We start from the raw sequence: 9,941 nt of genomic DNA, 5'->3' as shown, positions 1-9,941 counted from the left end.
CAACGTGCTTTTATGACATAACGCAAAATCAAGGATGTTCAAGAAAGTATCGTCTTGATTTGACAAACTGTGCACAGTATTTGACAAACCGTACACCATTCATTCATGTATGCAAAACATGCATGTCCCTGGTCCACCTCAGGTGCAGGGTAAATCATTTGGCATGTTCCCATACACCTTGACTTGCTTTATCAATTACGAGCCGATACTTCTGAAACGAAAACGTTTGCGTTACTCGGCAGTAGATATTTGCTGAGATTCGAGAACCTTGCCCTTCCCTTTACTCACCCTTTCATTCTCTTCTCAAACATTGTACCCATACCCTCCATCTTTTCGATTTTAATTCCCTCACGATTCTGCATACATTTTGTTTCAATTAATAGCATGATTTTTGGAGCATAGTTCACTAGAGATATAGAAGAAAAGAAGTGACGCATCGAGGGGATCGGAGATGAGCAAGAGGGGTTTTGCAGATTTTGACTTATGCTGTTACTTTTCATATTCGCAGAACCATGGAGGCACGTGCAATGATTGAGATATCCTTATGTAAGTAAGGCTTATGAGAAAGTGTTATCTTATGATGTAAGTCCAGGGCCCCCCGGGACTCTAAAAAAGGAGGGTTGTTTTGGGGAACAATTTACAAGTATTTCTGAAAATAATGAATTCCCTGGGTTAATGGAGGTGAATCAAAAATAATAATATGTGCTTTAAAAGCATATATGAAAGCATAATAACTGCATGAAATGCGCTTCTACACTTTAAGATACAGTAAGCACTTAATCCTAACAGTCAAAGTATACTTTAAAAATGCCTAATCACCTGTTTACATGCTGTATGAAGATATGTGCTGACTTTTCTTTTCTTCCCATACTTGGTAAGCAAAGTGAAGCAGACTTAAAGTGTATATTCTTGTGTACCCTTCAAATGACGCATTTACCATCTTAGCCTGGGCTTACTGTTACGTTAATGGTCACCTTGTGCAGGCCTCGACCCCCGCCCCTCCCCTACTTTGTTATCACGAGGCTGGACATAGAACCTGCCGATAGAAGTCATTTATTAAGACGGCGCATGCACGAGCCCAGCAAAATGTGCCTTTGACATGGATGAGCCATTTATTTATGTCCAGTGCTCTTCAAATTACTCCATCCATCATCTGGTGTGACCTTATATTTTCTCATTCTTCACCGAGGACTGGCAACGGAACTAGTTTGTGTTTTTATTTGTCGCCAACCGTTCTCACTTATGTTGTATGATGATGTATTATCTGTAGGAGCATTCATTAATATCACTCTGTATTGGATTTAATTTCTTCTATAGTTGCTGTCTTCCAACGGTTTTCCTTTTATTTCCCCTCTTTATTTTTTCACTCATCGCTGTTGCATATTAACCCTGCTGTGTTATGCAGATTATAGCGCTTTTCATATAATTATAGCACTTGCTCCCAGCAGCGACTGTAGAATCGCTTTTCCTTACTTGACCAAAGTTAGGGCCACACAGATTGCATGGGTGTGCGAGTGGCCAGGATTCGGTGCGAGTGGCCAGGAGTGAATCTGCGTGAGTGCACTAAACTAATTACGTAGATTCTGGGGTCATTGGTGGACACGAATGAAGGATTCAGTCCAGAGTTGCTTAAGAAAGCCTGCATATCAGTGGCCTGAGGTTTAATAGCGACGGACTATATTGCTGCCTTTTTCAGATTCGTCTCTTCAGTGGGTTATCGCCTTGCCTTTGTGTGTATCCCAACCAACAAGCCTTCCCTTCTGCGGAAATTTTAATGCAATTCTTCCTTACCTTAACTTACTCAAGGCCCCAGCCTTTTCTCTATGATGTAATTCAATGGCGTGCAAGGGAAAACATGGCTCCATTTCCATTCACAATATGAGACCCCAAGGACATCTCCTAGCCTTGAGAACAGCTCTCTCTCTCTCTCTCTCTCTCTCTCTCTCTCTCTCTCTCTCTCTCTCTCTCTCTCTCTCTCTCTCTCTCTCTCTCTCTCTCTCTCTCTCTCTCTCTCTCTCTCTCTCCTCTCCTCTCTCTCTCTCTCTCTCTCTCTCTCTCTCTCTCTCTCTCTCTCTCTCTCTCTCTCTCTCTCTCTCTCTCTTAAAATTGGTACGAAATGTGAGATTTGTTCTTTGCAGTTTGGGTTTCTTTCTGTCCAATGAAAGAGTATGGAGTGATTCAATAAGAGCATAATTGGGGTTGAGGAGAGGGAAGTAGGTGGGGAGAGCGGCAGTGGATGCTTCTCTAAAGTGTGCGAAAGGAGGTTTAGGAAAGAGTTATAGAGCGCAGAAGAGCTGAAATGTAAAGGACTCTGTGCAACGATGATAATGTCAGCTCTAAGCCGATTTAGAGTTTTGCCATAGCAAAAGGAAATTAGAAAATAATTCATTAAAGTAACGGCACTTTACCTGCTTGTTCGTAACAAACTTTTCTGTCTTTGGTTCTTTTGTGTGTTCAATTGTTTTGCCATCCACAAGTGTGAAGGTTCACTCTAGATGACTAATGGGATGCAACGTCAGGATACACGAACATTATGGAATCAAATCGTTGTCGGCAAGAAGGAATGACGTTTCTCTTTTGGTGTAACATGCAATTCTTGCCATTACTTGCATTGGTTGTCGGCCTGCAACTGAAACAAAAAAGTTGCGCATGTGCATAGTTGTCAGGGGTCCAAAGCCCTTGACAGCCACTTTGCAAGTGCTCTATGCGGGCAACCTGGGCCCATAGGGAGAATTGGCAGATTATTTTTGAGAGAGTCACTGCATTGCAAGCATCCCTTTAAGCCATCCAAAGGCAGAGAGTAAAGAAAATAAGATGTGTAGGAAATTGTTAATGAAGCTGCCTGTATTTCATTACAATTTCACATCTCTTGTTCCACATTCGCCTCTGAGCTGTCGAGCCTGTTTTCGAATCTTGGCCCGGCTATAAACTTTCATCCTGGTGTTTCGCATTCAGGTCGAGACATCAATGTGTGTGTGCTGTCCATCGCATGAACGTTAAACTGGATGAACCGTCTGCTAGCTTCAGTTGGTGGACGTTAAATATCCCACAATGTCGTCACGAAGAGTAGGCAAGCTATCACCGGCACCTTGGCCAAATTCCAAATTCTTGCTCTAACCTACAGGGGACGCTGCGTCAGTGGCATAACAACGCTCCCAGCCACGATGCAACCAGCAGCCACCGGCTGCACAAGAAGCGAATGAATGATATCTCTGTCCACAGATCCCTGGCAGCAAACATTTCATAACGTATTTGGTGGTTACACACATAGTTAGAATTATAAAGTAGGCGGAGGGAAGAGTTAGAAGGATAATTGGTCGGTAGCATTTCGCGGGTTCGACTGTCTACCACCTTGACAGCATGGAACTTGTTTTGTAAAAGACACTTTTTTAACCATTAAGGCTTGTGAGGAAAACGTTTAGATGCGTCACACTGGCTTCTTAGATTCTATGAATGTTTTGGTATTATGAAGCTACATTATTTCCTAGATTATGTTTTTCGGCATTCTTCTTGTGGAACTGGATTTGAGTTAAACTCTCCGATTCCCACGTGTATGTATTTAAGTATGTTATATTTTCCACTATTTTCTATGGCTTTGCATATTCCTATACTGGAAGTATAGGCTACTGATGTCAGCTCGAAAGAGCCCTTGTAAATGGAGAGAAAAGTTTTATTTTTATGAAGGCATTTGTTTTATAAGAGAGTCTCTCCGAAAGAGGGGGTCAGGTGAGCAGTGACAATGCATGAAGTCAGAAAAAAACAAAAAACATGAATAGCCGGTCAGCAAAGACAAAACGCCCACACCACTTAATACAAGAGACAAAGAGAATGAGGTACAATTGGTTTTGCCTTGGTTTGTCCGCAAGAGATGGGTTTAAAGGGTGCAGCTGCTCAATGAGGACATACTGTCGGTCGCTCCAGGATGGTTGCAAAGCAGAAGACCTTATTGCTCCAAAAAGAGAACAAAGTTATGCTTCATCGTGTTAAGGGTGAATTGGTAATGTTTATACTGAGGGAGGCGAGGAAGAATAACTGGTGACTTTTAATGATGAGACAAAATTTTGAACATTCACTCACAGCGCCCTTCCAGTCACGACTGATGAACGTCCTTGGGAGGAGGAAGCAAGGGGTAAGTGTAGGTGCTCGTGATCTGTAATTGTACCTAACTTGCTGTGAGATTGAGAAGGAAAAAAAAGAAAAGATTTACATTAGCAGTGGAGCCTATGCAGAGAGAGGAAGAAAGAGGGGACATAGATGAGGATGGTGCTGAGGTTTGTTACTGTTGATATGTGTAATCTGTCATCATACCAAAAGTTTGTTGCAATCTGGCATGCCGACAGTAAGCCGTGAGTCTGATTCCTAAAATAAATAAATACATAAATAAATAACGGATTTAGAACAAAGAACCTTTCCTTGAGTTTAGCATTGGAAAAAATACGTGCTAAATCCTGAGATATATGACTATTCTTTTGGTCGTGTACGTGTTATGTTGTTTTGTTTTGTTGTTTTGTTTTTTAACATAATTTACTTTGCCTCACTTTGATTAATCACAATTGTTATATAAAAATTTTTACTCACTTTACTGATTGGTTTTATTGTAGGATTGGGCATATGGAACCTAACTTTACAAAGTGACCCTCTGTTCCACCCTGTGAACAGTACGCTGTTTTATGATGTGCGCTTTTACAATATAATTCCTCTTTCTTCCTCTCTTCTCATTTTTATTACAACGAGCCTAAGCATGGATGCCTGTTTAGTATATGATAACTAGGCCTTGAGGCAAAATCATGCCTCGTGTGCATGCAACCCATGTCCTAAAGACCACCCTGGTCTCAGAGGGGCCTCTATAAGCTAGTTGCTTATCGAAAGCCATACGGTTAACCATTTGCCTTCGAGCCAGCCTATGCATTTGCTTGGCCTTCTGCACGTGTGTATGGTTCCTGCCCCGTGTCCCTCAGGGCACATGGGTGGTGTGTTCAGCCTGTACAGTAAAAGAAACGGCTTTTCCTTCTGGCATCAGAACACTCCTGTTGTTTCCGAACAAAGCCTTTTACCAAGAAACCCGTTTGGAGGAAATAAATCTGCTGGTGTACCGCTTCGGTGACGGTGTGTTCGTCACATGTTTACTCAGAGTGTGGTTATATCCATCTCAACCCCTCCTTTCACAATGGCTTGGCCTTGTCACTTTTGTAGTCAAGCTGAAGGAATATCTGTGCTTTTCCTTATCTGTGATGCTGAACCTGATCATCCGTGTCTAGCGAATCAGGAGTAATGCAGTCACCTAAGTTTAAGGTTTCGAGTTTTTCGTTCTACTTTTGGTAATGAGGTCAGTGATTATGGATTGTTTGAAAACGGTTAATTCACCTGCAGTCCTCATGCCACCCTCTCTTCCTTCTCCTGACCTCCTTATCGTCAGTGATGTCATGAACACTTTATGCTGTTATTGCATTTACCGTGAATTATAGCAGCATATGCCGTGGATTAAACCAGCAAAAAGAACCAAAAATAGACTGATAAGGTGCCTGTAATATATGATATACGCATACAGTATACAACTGCAAAAAAAAAAAAGTATAAACAATGAACTCGTTTCCTTTTTTGGCCTAAGCATCTCTGAAATTTCAACACATCTTTGCAAAACCCTTAATTTTGGGAAACACGAATTCAAGTGATGATGAAACAACGATGATTATTTTAATTTCTTTGCTTGGCTTCAAACTTGCACTCAGCAACATTTTGTAAAAAATTAAAAAAAAATACAAATAACAACACTAAATGGCAGCGATGTTTTCTAAACACTACCTAAGAGCCTATCTGTCTGAAAACATGTACATGGCTTTGAATCCACAAAGCGGTCGACCATGCCGAATTCCCGCCATGCTTTCATTGTGGAATTCTGGCCCTCTGCTCCTTCCGAACACTTAGTGCGAAGATTTGCATCTGACAAACTGCTTCTTTTTTTTTTTTTCTTCTGCATTATCATTTCAAAAATCCATCTGCTACAATTTAAGCATTGGATTCTGCTACATTATCGTTTTCACAAAGTACCTGCTTTCTGCGAAATCACTACCTGCCAGGATTTCGATGCACTAGAATTTTTAAAGATGTGTGGCTGCCCCTGTTACCCCCGAAAATCCCCACCAACTTTGTATAACTGTCATAGCTGAGATTTATTGCTGTTATGGACTTTCTGATTTCATATACAACGTTCAAACTACAGAGTTTATTTTCATCACCTGCTGGTTTCTTCAAGCTCGGTGCTTAATTATTCTTGAAAATGGCATTTTTATGAAATCATCTCTGCTTTGTTGTATCCGCGCAGTATGGTTGCGTTTGCCGGTGCCGGGGTAGCCATACATTTTAACTCGGTGCGACTTTGCTCTCATTCTGCTTAGATGGCATCTCTTGTATTCAGGTTATGGCATCATTAGTATCTGCTCACACTACCGTTACATTTACTGGAAGTGAATACATTTTTTCCTATGCAAAAATGTATGAAAAAAAATAAAAAAGCTAATGCTCAAGCTACCTTGTGTACTGTTTCTTGTTCATGGAAATAAAACTCTGTACCCACCACCTCTTGTTTCCAACTCAAGAAAGTGATTTGGATTTATAACTGAATTTTTCTTGGCATCACCCGAAAGCTTTTTTATCATGCGCACTACAGTGACGTCATAGTGATGATATCTCACACACACCACTTACCAATATGTTGTGCCATTTATAAATAGCGCTCGTCGTGATGCCGAGTTATCGACATTGAGTTATCGTGTATTAACAAATGGACCTGTGCAATCGCATTTATGTTGGCAAGGTGTGCCAATAATCATGTATTCACAAAAGCTGAAAGACCAAGTTGTTTGGATTAACTCTTATGACTTCCGCCAACGAAGACGAAGGAGGTTGTTTTCACCCTTTTCTGTCTTTTTGTTTGTCTGTCTGTTTCTTGTTTGTTTGTTTGTCTGTGTGCAGGATGTCTCAAAAACTTGTCGATGGATCCGCATGAAATTTGCTGAGCAGGTTGGGTGTGTGACAAGGATGAACTTATTCGATTTTGGTGAAGATCTGAATCCGGAAGAAATTTGGTGGGCAGATTGGGTGTTTAACAAGGATGAACTGATTAGATTTTGGTGAAGATCCGGATCCGACCACTTGAATTTTTTAAGTGATTCTTCAACATTGATAAATAGGGCCAAAATGATACATAGCATGATATCTGAAAAAGTTGTGGACGGATTCGCACGAAACTTGGTGGACATGTTGGTGGATATGTGATAAGGAAGATTTGATTCAATTTTGGTGAAGATCCGAATCCGGATCTGGATATGAGAATTATTTATTTTTTAAAGTGATTCTTCACCATTGAGAGATCGGGCCAAAAACAATATAGTACTTACTGTACAGCATGATATTTCAAAAATGTATTTGGCCAGATATGTTCTCGTGGATCATGCATTACGCGGTGGAGGCATGCGTTCTACCGAGTGCCGTTGTCGTTGGTAATGTTACAATTGTAAAACATTTCATTGAAGACACACGCATAGACTTGTTTATTTTATGTGCATTTGTATACATTTCGTGATTTTCTTTGGTCTTCAGATTTAAGTGGAAATGTGACTTGAAAGTTTTAGATTGTAAATGGAAGCATGGATATGATGGGCAAACAAACAAGGTACAATAGTCTAAGAAATGACCAAAAAATACAAATTCCGATCTTTAGTACAAATTGATGGTTAAAAATATTTCTTTTTTACTAATAATTATTTAAACGTATGTGTTTAAGCAAAAAATAAACCTTGATGTTTGTTGGACTATTGTGAGTATCATGTTCATATGACCTTTTGAATCCTTCTCGTACATAATGTATGTAAGTTTACCTTGAATGGAAGGTCATCAGAGCAAATGCTTATTCAGACCAATCTGGACGAATAGCATTCCAAATAATCTGGGCATATCATTTAATTCAATGAAACTCTGTGGATTTCACTTTCCAGGTGCTATTCAGTTCACTTTTAAAACTCTTTACAGACTGGGCATTCACAGTCAATGCCAGTAGTTCATTCGATACATGAACTACTCTAAGACAAACTCTTCCCCTCGATGATTTAACCGAAAATGTGGTTTGCTCCTTTTGAAGTTGTCGCTCCTGAAACTTTGAATGATGAATATTGGTACAATCTGTGTTTACTTGATCGAAACCACACGTGACCTTGAACAAAGTCTGCACCGGGCTATCAGCACATTCAAAACTAGAATGGCATTCTGAGAAGGCATACCTCCACCAGGCTGAAAAGTTTACGTTTTGTATCCCACTGACAGGCCAAGTCAACATCCGGATCAGAACCAAAATATAATCGACTTGTTCTTGTCACATAACCAAGCCCCTCCACCAAGATTTGTCAGAACATGTCCACAACTTTTTGAAATATCATGCTAAATATCATTTTTAGCCCTATCTTTTTGCAGAATCCTGTAGAGTGCCTTCAAGACCATCGTCCTTGATGTTGCCGGTAGATGTCTTGGAGCTCACCGTTGGGTGAAGAAGAATTTTGTCTCTCAAGAGACACTGGATACCAATGACCAGAGTCGCAGAGCTGAGCTGTTCAGGGAGCTGAGGCGTAAAACAGTACGCGCACTGAGTGGACAAGGAGGGCTACGTGCGAGGAATCTGTGAGGCGGTAGAGCATCACCTGTGGTCAAGTGATTCTCGTCCTGCCTACAGGGGAATTCGCACATTGCGCTCCTCCAAGCCCATCCCTCGGTGTACTGCAGTTAGAGCAGAGGGTGCTGGGCTCTTGACAGAGGAGTCCGAGTTGAAAGTCCACTGGGCCAGTTAATTTGAGTGGCTGTGCAATGCCACCAGCTGTTGAGTTGGATGTCAGGGGTGTTACTATCCCTATTGCTGATGCTCCAATCAACTGTGATCCACCTTCGTTTGTGGAAACACAGGCTGTGGTAAAGTGGTTGAAATGGGGGTAAAGCTCCAGGGATCTGTGACATCCATGCTGAACTTCTCAAGGCTGGTGGAAATGCTATACTCGTGTCATTGCATGCAGTTCTTTACTCTGCTTGGAACACAAGCATCATCCCAACTGACTGGAAGAGGGCCTTGTTGTCCCTCTCTGGAAAGGGAAGGGTGATTGCCAGGACTGCAACAGCTAGCAAGGGGTGACGCTGCTCTCACTGCCGGGCAAGGTCTTCACTCGGATAATTCTTGATAGGGTTCACCACCATCTGCTTGAGCATCAGCACCCAGAGCAGTCAGGCTTTACACCAAAGAGGTCAACGATTGACCGTATCCTTGCCATTCGGGTCCTCACCGAGCGCATACAAGAGTTTTGGCAGGGGCTGCTTGCAGCCTATTTTGATCACTGTAAAGCGTTCGATTCAGTGAATCGGGATGCTCTCTGGAGGAGTCTTGGTCATTGTGGGGTGCCACCAAAACTGAACAATCTGATGTCTGAACTGTACTCTGGGACTGAAAGTGCTGTGAGATGTGGTGGCACCATCTCTGACTTATTTACAGTTGTTACTGGAGTTTGTCAGAGGTGTGTACTGGCCCCCACACTTTTCAGCACTTGTATGGACTGGATTCGAGGGAGGATGTCAGAGAGATCAAGCTGCGGTGCATCATTTGGGAATGTCAAGATCTCTGACCTTGATTCCGCAGATGAGGCAGTCATCTTTGCGGAGACTCTAGATATCCTTTTGGGGGACCTTGAGGTGCTGAATGAGGAGTCGGAGCCGCTGGGATTATGGGTTTCTTGGGTCAAAACTAAGATCCAGGCTTTCGGTGACATCTTGGATGCTGCTGTCCTGTCTGTGTCTGTTTGTGGTGAGGATGTTGAGATCACGGAGAGATTCACTTACCTTGGCAGGAATATTCATGTCTCTGCTGGGTGCGGGGCAGAGGTCAACAGACATTTGGGTCGGGCCTGGGG

The 9,941-nt window shown here is 42.0% G+C and overlaps 1 protein-coding gene across 9 annotated transcripts in view; it reads left to right on the top strand.

Annotated features, from left to right (window-relative positions):
* LOC147032944 (nuclear factor 1 A-type-like) overlaps positions 1–6,528 on the top strand; it is a 401,548-nt gene extending 395,020 nt beyond the window's left edge. For all 9 annotated transcript variants that reach the window (XM_085870986.1, XM_085870985.1, XM_085870982.1 and 6 more), the window contains one exon: positions 1–6,528. This exon is cut by the window's left edge and continues 447 nt beyond it. The gene's annotated coding sequence lies outside the window, so the exon portion shown is untranslated.
* Positions 6,529–9,941: the final 3,413 nt, after the last annotated feature.

Source organism: Eptatretus burgeri, chromosome 2 (genome assembly GCF_056783735.1).
Source record: "Eptatretus burgeri isolate ZD-2024b chromosome 2, Ebu_testis_v1, whole genome shotgun sequence".
NCBI lineage: Eukaryota > Metazoa > Chordata > Myxini > Myxiniformes > Myxinidae > Eptatretus > Eptatretus burgeri.
The sequence above is the reverse complement of the archived record's forward strand: the minus strand, read 5'-3'. Positions and strand labels throughout refer to the sequence as shown.